Genomic DNA, 11886 nt, shown 5'->3' with positions numbered 1-11886 from the left:
CGACGCCCACACAACCCACACCTTGGTGGGGGCTCACAGGTCTTTATACGAATTTTAGTGACCAATCAGATCCTATCCTGCAAAGAAATTTCTAGTCAGATTATGTCATGCTGCAGAAAGACTGAGCATGCGCCTGGTCAGGTTTTGTGGGCAACTGAGCATGTGCGAAGCTGAAAAGTAGGTCACGGATGACTGACAGGCCCAGGGGTCAAGCAGAGGGCATGCAGCCTAGGCTGTCTGCACATGTCAGGATCGACTCTCCTGTATTGGCAGCACACAAATCTAATAATTTTCATTGACAAGAACATGTACAGTAACCAGAGTTACTGTGCAGTAATGCTGGTGAACATCTTTTAAGGCTAAGTACAGGCATTCAAAAAGCCCAAGCCTGAACTGATTTAATCTTTGCAGGATAATCTAACCTGAGTAGATTGAACCAGCAAGCAAGTGAATAGACATTCACTTTTGATTCCAGAAATGCAGCCATATGCTTGCAGTGGCTCAGGCTAAAGCAAGCCCTCCCTTCCCTTCCACAGTGGCTGGAAGGAAGCTGAGCTGAGGGCGGGGACATGGCTAGGCCCCAGAAGGCCTGAGTGTGATTGGTGGGCGTTCTCAGTTGTGGGCACTGTGAGCAAATCTTGTATGGGAGGGTCTGGTCAGGGCTCAGGCAGGGGCTGGACTAGACACTAACCTAGAGGATATCTGGAGGTCCCTGTCAGCCCCACTTCTCTGTGACTCTCTCCTCCCTCCCCTCAGGCCTGGGACTTGGGCTCCTGCTCTCATTGCTCAATCCTTTGGTGCCAGCTGCAGGCCAAGATCTGGCCATGCTCCCTCCCTCTCTGCCCCTCACAAAAGGCAGGCAAGGGCTGCTCCCCTCCTCCAGGCATACCTGGCCCAGCCTAGATGTGAGAAGCTAAGAGCAATCAGGGTGCACAGCTCCTGTGGCCCCAGCCTGAGCCACAGCTGGCTGGGAAGGGCCCTTCTCCCATTGACGATGTGTAGGGGGTGTACGTGGAGCATGGCGGTGCACCCTCTGTGAAAAGGCACCGCTGATACTGGTGGCAGTGCCTGCGGGTGGTCACCGCTCACAAGCCCTGCCCCCCCACTGCTGATACCACTTGTGGCATCTGTGGGCGGTCTGCGATTGCTGCTGGCTGATGCCAACGCTGCTAGTGGCATCTGCGGGTGGTCCCCAACCACCAGTTAGCACTCACCACCCCTTCCTCCCCCCTTGCTGCAGACAGTGCTGCAGCTGCCTGCGGCAGCTCTCCACTTACCGACACCATGCTCCTGCCACCAACAGTGCTGCCGCCACCTGCAGGAACTTGCCATACCACCCCCCCCCAGCTTCTGGGGTCATGCAGCAGTCATGGCTAACCCCATGGCCCAGCCCAGCCCAGCCCACCCCCTCTGCACCCACCCTCAGCAGCACCTGTGGGCCACCCAGCTTAGCTCTGCAGCCCCAGCCCAGGGTGTGGTGGGTGGGTGGATGGTGGGGTTGGGCTTGGCTGGGCTAGGCTGTGGGGGCAGGGCCCTTCCCAGCCAGCTGCCGCTTAGGTTGTGACCTCAGGGGCTATGCGCCCAAACTGTTCCTGGTTCCCTTCCACCACAGCCAGCTGGGAAGGGCCCTGCTCCTATAGCAAGGCCCAGCCTGGCCTCACCATCCACTCACCCTGCCTTACCTGGGGCTGGGGCTGCAGGGCTAAACTGCTGAGGGCAGGCATGGAGAGGCCAGGCCAGGCTGAGCCTTGGGGGCCAGGCTCTTACCGCTGGCTGTGGCTCAGGCTGGGGCCATGGGAGCTGTGTGCCTGGTTTGTTCCCAGCTCCCCACATCCAGGCTGGACTGGGCTATCATGGAGGAACCACTGTGGCAGGCAGAGCTCTCCCCCTCCTCTTTCTCTTCTCCTGCCATGGGGCTGCGGGGGTGGGGGGGAATGTGTGGCACTGTCCTGGGGCTCAGGGCTGGAGGGGTGCAGTGCTGGGCCCCACTGTGGGGCAAGGGAGGAAAACTGGGAACAGGAAGCCCTTGGTGGCTTTTTTCCCAGCAGTAGAGCCCCCTTGGCAAGTGTTCTCAGTTGTGGGGACTACAAGCAAACCTTGTCTGGGAGGTCTGGCCAGGGCTCAGGCAGGGGCTGAACTAGACACTAGAGAACCTCTGGAGGTCCCTGTCATCCCCTCTTCTCTGTGATTCACCACTCCCTCACCTCCTTCACCTCAGGCACTGGGCCAGGGTATGGCCATGCTGCTGGTCTCACTGCTTGAGTGGCAAGCCAAGGGGAAAGCCAAGTAGACCCGGGCTGGTGTCCCATGCCAGTGGGAGATGGGAGGGAGGGGGGATTAACTCCTCCCCTTCTCAGGCTACCAGTATCTGGCCATGGCCCCTGCAGCTGCTGCTCAAGCAGTGAGGGGAGCCACTCTGGAGCAGGGTTTACCACCTCCCACCACCTTCTCAGCCAGCTGGAGCAGTGATAGTGCTTCAGCTAGAAAGAAGAGGGGTGGGGTCAACCCTGCTCCACTGGAGCAGACAGCCCAGCCCAGCCCAGCCCAGCCCAGGACTTCACAGTATCCTTGTATTCTGGGGAACTGTGAATTAACTTAAATCAGGAAGGAGTCTAGGACAGAAGTTCTATTAACTGGTTGGACCTAAATCAGTTAAGTCTGAACTACATTCAACTAGGTTCATCTTCAACGAGTTTGGCTCATTTTGAAAACAGTTTATGTGCTTTGAATTTCTGGTCTGTTACAGGTTTAAACTGGTTTCTGATCACTTAAACTGGTTTATGTGTAACTTCTGTCCCTAGGCTCAGTGACGTTACTGCACAGTAGCCTAATAATACCATGCAGTAGCTTATTAGCTGTAGGGCGGTGTGAAATTTCGCCAGCTGTTTCATTTTGACACTGTTTCAACTCATTTTGACCTCAAAACAGCAACACTGAAATGAAACAAAGAGCTTTGAAACAGACTCGAAACAAAATGAGGGCAGTCGAAACATTTTGAAAGTTTCAAAACGTTTCATAGTTTCAAGCTCAAACTGGGCTTGCCTGCAGGGAAACAGAAAGTAAGGAGAGGGAGGGGGAAGAGGGGAGGAGGACCGTTCTGATACTGACATGTGTAGCGGGCCAGTTGCTGTGATCCTTCCCTGAGGTCCCTTCTAATCCCAGTGCTCTGGGGGAGGGATGGAAAAACAGCCTAAAAGACAGCACTGTTTGAACTGGCCTGCTTTCTGCCTTGGGGTCTGACAGTTACTGAACTCTCTTCAGCAGCTCAGGAGTGTTAAGACAACAAAGGCTACTACTATTACTGATTTGATTTCCTACTTGTTATCCGAGCAAGTGGGATTCCACAATACCTTTTGCTTTTTTTCTAGTCATTTTTATTTTATTATTATATTCACTGATTTATTCTTTTCAATTTAATAATTATATTGGATATTACACTATAGAATTTATATAGGAAGGCAGATACATATATTTTTATTTCTATAAGTTTATATCTAGCAGCGTATTATAATATAGAATTTATATAGGAAGGGAGATACATTTATATTGTATTTCCATACATTTATATCTTGTGGCATATTACATTATAGAATTTATGTAGGAATGCAGGTACATTTATATATTTTTATAAAAACACGACACTATGAAACACACCATGACGAGTGGTGGAAAGGCAGCTGGCAAGCTTTCAGGAAGGGGTGGAAGACAAGGTAGAGGGAAAGGTGTAAGTCTCCCCCCCCCCCCCCCCGCAAACTGAGACAGCTTCTTTCCTACAACTAGTAAGGATGAGGCTTCCAGAAGCAGCAAGGAGAGGGAAGCAGTGCCAGTGCCATTCCCTGTGCCCGAGTTTGCATCCCCTCCAAGAGCACCAGCCACAACTCCCACCACCACCATGACAACAAGCAGCAGGCACCAGCATGACAGTCTCCTCCACCCCCATTTCACTTCCCATGCTGAGCCTTCCAGTGCCAGAGGAAGAGCTGGAGCTGGATCTGGATTCGAGTGCCATAGGAAGGGAAATTCTGGGGAAGGAGAGGGAATCAGCTGAGTTTGTCCTCCACACCCCTCAAGTTTCCCTTAGACCCAAGTCTCCTTCCCCAGAAGGTACTTCAGAGGAGGCCGAGGTGAAGATTGTGGAGGCAAGCAGCTCAGCTGAGTCTGCTCCTCCTGTTGCTGTGCCTCTGCCTGCTGAGGAGGGAGAAAGTGCAGTATCCACACATGCACCCACACCCCAGAAGTGAGTGGGTAATGTAGTCTAGGATCATTTTGAGCTGGCAGATGATCCCACAGATGCTATCTGTCTGCACTGCCAAGCCAGAACCAGCTGAGGAAAGGGAACAAAACACATGAGTACCATAGGGATGCTGATGCATCTCCACAGGCACCACCCCCTTGCTCTGCAGCCTGGCACCAGTGGGAGTGTGCCCAAAGGGAAGTCTCCCTCTCACTCCAAAACCCCCATCCCTCCAAAGCAGAGGCAGGCCACCCTGGAACAGTGGAGGAAAGCTGGACAGAAAGCAGGGCATATTGTAAGGGCAAGTGAGATCATCCAGAGCCTTGGGGAGATGCTTGCTGTTGATGGCCAGCCCTTCTCCTTAGTGGAGCAGCCAGGGTTCAGGCGCCTTGTGGCCCTATCTTACCAAGTGCCTACACACACCACCTTCAGCAGGACGGTGGTGCCTTCCCTGTATGAGGTATGCAGGGAGTACTTGAGGGAGGAGCTGCACGAGGCATTTCCACAGGTGGCCTTACACTTCATCTCAGACATCTGGAGCAGCCAGGGTGGAGATCACGTCTACCTCTCCCTCATGGGGCACAGATGTGACCAGTCAGGCCGTCGGTGGGTTCTCCTTCAAGCTAAGGTGATGGATGAATCCCACACAGAAACAGAGATCATCGGGGCCACGAACTGCTTAGTGCAGGGCTGGCTTGTTGGGCAGGGCGAGGTTACCTGTGGGTTTATGTTCACCGACAATGGGGCCAATATGGTCAAGGCGGTCCATGATGCCAACTTTGTTGACATCCGCTGTGTGGCACACGAGTTCCACCTAAGTACCAGGGACACCTTGGAGGGTGACAGGTCTGGCAGTGACAATACCATCACCACCAGCAAGCTTATTTCCAAATGGAGGAAGCTGGCTGGCTACTTCCACCGGAGCATCAAGGGGAGCAAGATGCTAAGAAAAAAACGAGCAGAGCTGAACATCCCACAGTGCAAAATCATGCAGGATGTGGAGACTTGGTGGAACTTCACATACCCAATGCTTGAGGGGCTGGTGGAGCAACAGAAGGCCATCCATGAGATGGCCTTGCTTGGGGAGATTGGGATCAGCAGCCCCCTTAACAGAGCTGAGTGGGATACCATCTCCCAGATCTTAGTGGTCCTCAAGCCCTTCCTCGAGGCCACTGAGACCCTCAGTGCTGGCAATGCCCTCCTTAGCCAGATGACCCCCATAGTGATAGAACTTCAGAGTCAAATTGAGAACTTCCAGGGGAATCAATGTACCTGGCTGTGGCAAGCCACTGTCACCAGTGCAGGCACTGGTGAGGTGGCTGAAGGAGGGCATCAGGAAATGGCTTGATCCATTGCAGTCCATAACAGCCCATGTGCTGGCCGCCATGGGTGACCCTATGGTGAAGAGCAGCATATGCAGAATCCAAAGCCCGAATCAGTGGACAGAGGTGCTGGTGAAGGGTCAAGGAAGCAAAACGGTGGAACTGGGGGGACATTGAAGAGGGAGATCCTCCGTCTCATGCTAGCATGCCTCCACCAGCCAATCTCCTCCTCCACCACAGTTGCTGCCAATGTGGGCCCAGGGCATGGCTTCCATGGTGGGATCCAGAGGCAACATACCCCACCATCAGGCAGGTAGTACTCAGGCCTTGGTGGCTGCTTATCTCACTGAGGACATGCAGCCGCTGCTGTGTGAGCCCTTGGCCTACTGGGCAAGCTGTAGTCAGATGTGGTGGGATCTGGTCACGGTGGCCTGCAAACACTGGTCCTGTCCACCAACCAGTGTTCCAAGTGAGAAGGTGTTCAGCATTGCTGGTGATGTAATGACACCCCACCACACCTTCTTGGATCCTGGTTTGGTGGAGCAGCTGGTGTTCCTGAGGGTGGACCTCCCACTGCTGGGGATCCACCAAGCTCCAGGTGCAGACAGAGTGAATGCCATCCTCCTCACTCCATCTGCACCTATTTCCTTTTTTACATTTTTAAAAAGCAATTTAATGGCCCGGTCTCTGACCTGTAGGGGGCACTCACTGCATCAGCAGCCAGCAGGGAAAGAACATGTCCCTGCTGAGTTTCTGTGCCAGGCTGAACTTGGAGGTATGGGCCGGGGCTATGGGGAAGCAGGAGGCCCCAGGTCCTGGGCATAACTACTAAAACTGCACTTTTCCAGGGTCAGGGAGGCCTGGTGGAACTACTGGTAGTGTGGCAGCTCCAGGAAATGCCAGGACCGAGGATCCCCATAGTGAAATGTGGGTAGGAGGCACCATAACATCCAGGTACCAGACACACGCACACAGTCTTGGCTGGGGAAAGCCTAGATCCATCACATCTTTGACAGACCTGAGGCTTGCTTTCTTCAGTGGAGTTGTGAGGCTCCCAGTGAGCTCATCTTAGCTGCCTGGCATGTCAGCTTTTGAGTTAAAAAAACCCTTTGTCAGGTTGAGGAAGTACTTGTAGTTGGTGTGCATGTGTGTGCTGTTCCTGGAAGGAAGGAATAGTAAAGAAGCCATAGGCTGGCATGCAATGCAGGTAAGAAAGACAGTTAGTGAAATTGGAAATGGTGGTTTCAGGGGGTGAGGGACAGCCTGGGGATGGGGGGGCATGTAGCAGTGCAGGTAAAAGTGCAGAGGTACCTGGGGAGTCAGATGTCCGGCAGGTTGTACTGTGTCAGAATTCCAATGTCTATATTGAGTCCATGAGTTTCTATACCTAGGAGGTTGATAAAGTGCAGATCATAGGCTCATCTGTGAAAAGTGGTTTGTAAATTCCCTTTGAGGATCAGGCCTGAGAGGTTGGAGACAGGTAGTTGGGTGTTCTTTCCAATAAATTTTTGGTGTGCACTCCTAGGTGTATCTAGGAGGTTGATGAAGTGCAGTTAATAGGCTAGTCTGTGAAAAGCCCCAGAGCTGGGGGTTGCAGGGAGAGTTCTTTGGCAGCTGCTGGTGAAGAAGCTCCTGCAGGAGAGGAAAGAAAGGCTCTGTGACAATTTGGCTGCCTGAGATGCTGCTGGTGCTACTGTACTAGTGCTCACTAAGTTATTATTACCTGTTGTCATTTAAAGTGGTGGACTGGCCTGAGGCTGTAGGGGAGGAGATGACCTCATTGGGGCATACGACCATGTTCTGTAGAGGCACCAGCACCAGTGAGGGCAGACCTTAACACGTGCACACTGTCACCCATGTCACAAGTTTTGCTTGTCAGTAGCTTGAGGTGCAATTTCCCCAAAACCCCTGGACCCATCTCCTTGGAAGCTGGCAGGCTTCGTGGCTTCAGGAGGTGCCATCATGGCAGCAGCTTTCACCCTGCTGTGCCTTAAACACACACACGTGACACAAGTTTTGCTTTCAAGATTTTGAGGTGCAGCTTCCCAGAAACCCCTGTACCTATCTCCTTGAAGCTTGATGGGCTTAATGGCCTCAGAAGGGGCTACCATCCCTGAAAGTGTCATCCAAATCAGGCAAGAAATTGCAAAGTTATAGACAGTTTCATGCTTCCCCATTATAGCCTATGAGTGAAATATTGAAACAGCATCAAAACAGCAAAACAGTTTTGATGAAATGGAACAGTGCTTTCAAAATTAAACAAAACTCAAAACAAAACACTCTCCTGTTGAAATGTTGAAGTGGAAGCCAAAATGAAATGGTGCTGTTTCGGACAGCCCTCCTTAGCACTGTCCATGCTCTGACATAGTATTGTGCCATATTATTAGGCTACTGCACAGTCAGCATCTCATGTAGACATGCCCACTAACAATCAACCCTTTGTTTTGTTTAGATATACAGTCCTTTTCCCCAGTGAAAGCCTGTCAATCTGTTATGCTAGGTTTCTGTGGTGTGCCTGCTTCCTACAACCAGCAGGTGACCCTGGCAGAAACTCACTCGGGTGGAGCCTCCCTCAATAATTATAGATTTTGAGAATGGGTGTGTCACCTAGCTCTACATCTAAAATGTCCTAACTTTCAAAAAATTTTCTTAACGCTGCAGGCTTTCCCCAGGTTGCACTTCTGCTGCTATGAAACTAGTGTAAAAATAGTTGGAAGTCTTTCTGTAACTGACAGACACTAAGTTACTCTCAAAGACAACCAGAACATTGAAAAACATTTAATTTGGAAATATTTCAGTTTTTTTTATAATATAGGAAGTTCTATGTTTTTCTTTCATCATCTTTTTTCAAACTACCCATGAATAGGTGATTTTCATCTCTCAAGACTAAGTACAGACATTTGGGGATGTTAGCGGGAGGTTAAATCAATTCAAAAAGGCTGCCTGATGGCACGTAAGTCAGAATGGAGAGGCTAGCTGGGGTGTTGGGGGTCTAGCAGGCTGGAGGGGGATCAGTGGTCTACTGGGGAATGCGAGGCAGGCACAACCTGCAGGTAGGCTATGGGGGCAGATGCAACCCACAAGGGGTAGGGCAAGTAGGTGTGGCCTATGAGGGGCAGGGGGGCAGTTATGACCCACAATTCGGGTGAGGGGGGCAGGCATGACCTGCAGGTGGGCTGGGGGAGGCCCACGACCCATGAGGGGTGGGGCAGGTAGGCATGACCCACAGGTGGCATGGGGTGAGGTCCCACCTAGCAAACCTACAACCCCATCCCTCCTGCCCCTCTCCCTGATAGGACTTACTGAGTTCCAGAAGTGGCAAATGTTGATAAAAGCAGCTGCACCCACAGTGACTTGTGGGGGCTGAGGGGGCTAGCTGGTTGGGGGGCAGGGAGGACAAAAAAATAGCTCAATGTGGGGGGAGGGAAGGGTGAAAGAGCAGCTCTGGGGCTGGAGCCCATAGCTGGGTTTTCCCAGCCCTGGGGCTGCACAGAGGCAGGGGAAAGAAGTACCATGCACTGGTTTGACCTAAATTGGATTAAGTCTGATACTACATAGATCCACTTTTATCTTATGCCTGGTTCTGCAATTTTTAGACTGGTTTATGCATATGGAACTTCTGTACACTTACAGGTTTAGACTGATTGCTGCTCACTGAGTACAAGCTGTAAATGTAGTCAGCATGGAGATGAGCTAAATTTAAATTGGGCTGCCATTTTGAACCTGACAACCTCATAAAATGTCTGTACTTAGCCCTAATGTTTAACTTTTCTGGATGCTCTACCCCTTACCAACAAACTTGATCATGTCTGCAGAAAGCTGATTGTGGTAACAGAATTTGGCCTTCAGGTGAGAAAGAGCTGGGCAAACAGCACAACCACATCTTTATTAAATAGTTTTAGCGAATATACCTTATGATTACTGCTGAAAATCTTGGCAAAAATGTTAGTATTCAACATCCAAAAAATTTTCAAGCAGCTCTGCTAAGAAATAAGTAGGAGCTGGTAAGCATCTAAGCAGAACTGAAACTGTTTGCATTCAGTCACCTGTGCAAATAAATATAAGGAAACAAAATGCTGAATTTATGAGAAAGGCAGAGGTGGAATTGTTTCTGCCAACACTGCACATTTTTACACTAACAAATTAAAAGGTAAGCAAAAATGGCAGTCACCACTCAATATCAGATCAAAGTTGCTGCCAGATGAAAGATCCATATGGTATAAAGGATCTATTGCAGATATGCATTTTTTTATGCCAAACCTGGCATTCATTCTTTTGATGTATAGTACATTGGATATCAACAGCCACATGGCTGAATAAAGAAGAAAAAAAAAAAGAGAAGAGAAAAGAGCAGAGTATAAATGAGTAAGCGTGGGAAAGAAGAGGAGACATGGAAGGCATTGGGAGATTTAAAGTTTCATGTATTTGTATGAACAAATTCTTAGCTACACCCACTCCTACACTAAACACAGTTGCTAACTACAAGTGTAGCAATGCTGGCAGGTTTTTATAATGCTATGAGTAGCTTTCATTCACAAACTCTGTTGGGGAAACAGAGAAAAATCAATACTACTTTTCTATCTGGCTTTCTGCAAGATCACGTGAATGAAATCTACCAATGATGCTAAAAGGCACTTCACAGTGGGTGATGGCGTAACTACTGCAGTTTTCTTCTTCTTTGCTTTGTATTTGGTTTATATGTTTTTGGCTGTAGTTAGTTAGCACATCCAACCCAGTGTAACCTCGGTGACCAATGGGAGTAACTGAGTTTAACAGGCTAATACGGTGCATCTGGATGAGCATGGATGTTTGTTTCCTGGGGAAAAGTATCAGTGGCAAACCTTGTGCTGCTGCTGCTTGTCTCCAGGGAACGTCAATGCCACACATGCTCTGTGCTGGCCCCAGAGCTGCAGCTGCAGCAGGAAAGCTGGCACCATGTGTGCCACCCTGCTTTTTTTCAGTGTGGGTTTTTTTGACAACCCCCCTCCCCCCACTGCAAGGTAGCAGTGCAGAGAGTGCCTGCATGTGCAGTGTGTGTGGCACTGCAGATGGGTCTGTGGTGCCACATACTGCACGTCTGCATTCAGCTGGGTGCAGCCTTATAGGGCATTATGGGTTAGCACAGGACTTTCCAAGAGACAGCTGGTTCACAGGATCCTGTCCAGCTGTTGCTCTTGTGGGATCTCTGGGCTCCCCATCCCTTGTCCAGATTCTGGTTCCTGCCGCTGCTCCTAGAGGCAGGGCAGCACAGTGGGGAGGGGCCAGGCTGCTGTGCACACAGCAGGGGAGGGTGCTGAGCTGCTTGTGCTGTGTGCTCAGAGAAGAAGAGCAAGGATGCCTGTGCTGTGTCCTACATGCGGCCTACTGATATGATATGTGGCCAGGAAGGAGAGCTGGGGTGCTGCCTGGACAGTGAGAGAGAGAGACACTTTGTGGGGCAGCCCCTGGAGTGGGCAGCCCCCGGGTCTGCATCCCATGGTACATGTGGCTCCTGACCACCCATAAATTGGACAGCTCTGGGTTAGCAAATGGGTAGTCAAGGGAAAGAAAGAAGCCTTTTGGGCTAAGTACACACCTCGTTCAGCCTTTGGGCTAAACCTGAGGCTGAATCAATTCAGTCTTTGCAGGTTAGTTTAAGTTGTGTAGATTGAACTGATAAGCAATGAACAGACATTCACATTTGATTCTGGAAATGCAGCCAAATACCTGCAGTGGCCCTGGCCAGAAGTTGGTGGGGTGGGTGCTCTAGACCATACCTCCTTGCTGTGCTGGAGCAGACAGCTTGGGCCAAGGCTAGCCCACGCACCCTACAAAGACGGGGCAGGGGGGTGCAAAGCATCCTGGGATGCTGGGGAACTGAGCGTTAACTTGAATCTGCAGTAGTGACTTTTGTGTAAACTTTTTCTAGAATGCTGTTTACAGATTAGTGGTTGGTAGAACAAGGAGAAAATAATGTAGTTTGCATCTGGCTCTTTCACTCCTTTTGCTCTGCATTATTATTGGTATTCTCCAGCAGCACATTCTGTCATAACATGGTCCACCATTAGTTAAAAGCCATTTAATAAAAAGAGTCCTTTATTAAAAAGGTTGATAAACAAGAGATCCTGTTCCTAACTCTTTTAGATCCTACTCAGCATTGTACAAATAATTTTCATGACTATTTTTGCCACACAGGATGTACTGTCAGACCAGTTATTAGTTGAAATACAAGCAAACCTTCTTAATCTGATTAGGGAGATGCCTGAAAAAAATCAAGACAGAAACCAGACTTCTGCAACAAAATCTGAATGTTGATGAGTTGGGCGGGGGGGGGGGGGGGGGGGGGGGGGG

The 11886-nt window shown here is 50.3% G+C and overlaps 2 long non-coding RNA genes across 2 annotated transcripts in view; one reads left to right on the top strand and one right to left on the bottom strand.

The window, feature by feature from the left end:
* The window catches only part of LOC109287482, a 22701-nt gene extending 17317 nt beyond the window's left edge, over nt 1–5384 (top strand). Inside the window, exon 3 of the long non-coding RNA XR_002094876.1 lies at nt 5373–5384. This is a non-coding gene — a long non-coding RNA (uncharacterized LOC109287482). The remainder of the gene's footprint in view (nt 1–5372) is intronic.
* LOC109287483 overlaps nt 1–11886 on the bottom strand; it is a 27614-nt gene that overhangs the window by 1944 nt on the left and 13784 nt on the right. The gene's annotated exons all lie outside the window — the stretch shown is intronic.

This window comes from Gavialis gangeticus, unplaced genomic scaffold (genome assembly GCF_001723915.1).
Source record: "Gavialis gangeticus isolate Ggan-Ray unplaced genomic scaffold, GavGan_comp1, whole genome shotgun sequence".
Lineage (NCBI taxonomy): Eukaryota > Metazoa > Chordata > Crocodylia > Gavialidae > Gavialis > Gavialis gangeticus.
This window is presented reverse-complemented; position numbering and strand designations above follow the sequence as displayed.